This window comes from Etheostoma spectabile, chromosome 1 (genome assembly GCF_008692095.1).
Source record: "Etheostoma spectabile isolate EspeVRDwgs_2016 chromosome 1, UIUC_Espe_1.0, whole genome shotgun sequence".
In the NCBI taxonomy this organism is placed as follows: domain Eukaryota; kingdom Metazoa; phylum Chordata; class Actinopteri; order Perciformes; family Percidae; genus Etheostoma; species Etheostoma spectabile.
In genome coordinates, this window is record NC_045733.1 from 14,927,965 (window position 1) to 14,929,555 (window position 1,591).

The 1,591-nt window shown below is 44.0% G+C and overlaps 1 protein-coding gene and 1 long non-coding RNA gene across 4 annotated transcripts in view; one reads left to right on the forward strand and one right to left on the reverse strand.

Annotated features, from left to right (window-relative positions):
• The window catches only part of pcdh9 (protocadherin 9), a 212,952-nt gene that overhangs the window by 107,564 nt on the left and 103,797 nt on the right, over positions 1 to 1,591 (reverse strand). The gene's annotated exons all lie outside the window — the stretch shown is intronic.
• LOC116674101 (uncharacterized) overlaps positions 26 to 1,591 on the forward strand; it is a 16,058-nt gene continuing 14,492 nt past the window's right edge. The window contains exon 1 of the long non-coding RNA XR_004327988.1: positions 26 to 36. This is a non-coding gene — a long non-coding RNA (uncharacterized LOC116674101). The remainder of the gene's footprint in view (positions 37 to 1,591) is intronic.

The following is a 1,591-nucleotide window of genomic DNA, read 5'->3' on the forward strand; positions in this document are numbered from 1 at the left end:
CTGCTTCTCTCTCTCTCTCTCTCTCTCTCTCTCTCAGTAACATAATCAAATATGTTCCATCCTTGTCAATCTAAAACTTAAAACTCACTTACATCAAAGACCCACATCCATCATACATCTCAAGGTCACGGATGGGCCGACGATGAAGGACCAAGATAAATGTGTGCGAGTGTTTTCCTGTAAGTGCGTGTGCCGAGACAGAGACGGAAGATTGAATGTGTGTGACTGTATGTTGGAGAGAGACACAGTAAAAACACAGAAACAGCGGCAAAGGCAGAGGCAGAGGCAGAGACAGTGGTGGGGGGGCGACTAATGGAGGAGCAGCACAGAGCTCAGCACCACCCTAAGAGCCTCTGTAAGCCAGACTGAGTCGTGGTCTGAAATTAGCTGATTTTTCACTGTGAGCACTGCACATTATCTGGGTGTGGAATGGGGAGAGGAGTAGAGTTGAGGAGCACGGAGAGAGGAGGTGGGGGTCGGCGTTTAACTTAACAAGATTAATATGTTTGCCTCCTCTCTCTGGGTTTTATTTCCTTCTCCTTGCCGGGCCCTTGTCAAATCTCTTTGGACAGGCTCTCACATATGACGCTGGAAGGAGACCTGAAGGACATTCTGCAGAGTGTCAAGAAAGAAGGAAGAGGCTCCATTTTGCGACTTTGTGATTAACGTGGGTGTAAATTTATGTCAAAGCATGACGGACCTTCTCTGGTTGATTTCCATTGACTTTCGGCACTTGTCACTTGGCTTGGAAACCATAATTTCTAAAACATAAATGATCCTTTCATGTGGAATGGACAGTTAGCTGCGTATCCTTTGCATGTTGAGATATCATTTGGACATTTGTGTGCCTGTGGGTTTGTGTGTGTGTGTTTGTGGGTACCTGCACAGATGTTTGGTGGTTAGCCAGATTAGTGAGCAATAATGAAATCAAATCACAGGCCCAAAAGAAAAATGAAACGTGAGCATTTAGACCATATATCCATAATGATTACGTTGAGTGTAACTGTGTATGCAGACACAGTATTTCTCTGAGGAGATTAAAGAATATGTATGATGAGATTAAGGAGAGGGATGAAGCGATTAAGACTGACTACTTTAAAATGATTATGAAAGGCTTAGAAGGGTAGGTCGCACACAGCATATTAGAGAGACACCGAGAGAGGCAGGACACAGAGCAATCTGGAGTTTTTGATCCATGGAAACAACAAAGAAGAGCTAGCTGTGCTTGTTATAGTCTTATGTCAATAGCATTTTCAACAGTGTTGCTTGATATTACTGGGGAGAAAGGAAAAACAGAAGAGGGAAAACCAAAAGACTAAAAACAAGGCATATGCACTCCCACATGACCTAGGAGAAACAATGACAATCAAATGGCCTGCAGCAGACTTTCCCCTCCCTCTCTCTCTCTCCCTCCCTCTTTCTCTCTCCTTTTCTGTATACTTTGATGTACAAAATAGCCCCAATCCATAAACAGCACCATTACTTTCACTGCCTACCTACAGTGCTCTCTCTCATTCTTTTCTTTCTTTGCCCATCACCCCTTTCTCTCTGAAACACACACACACACACACACACACACACACACACACAC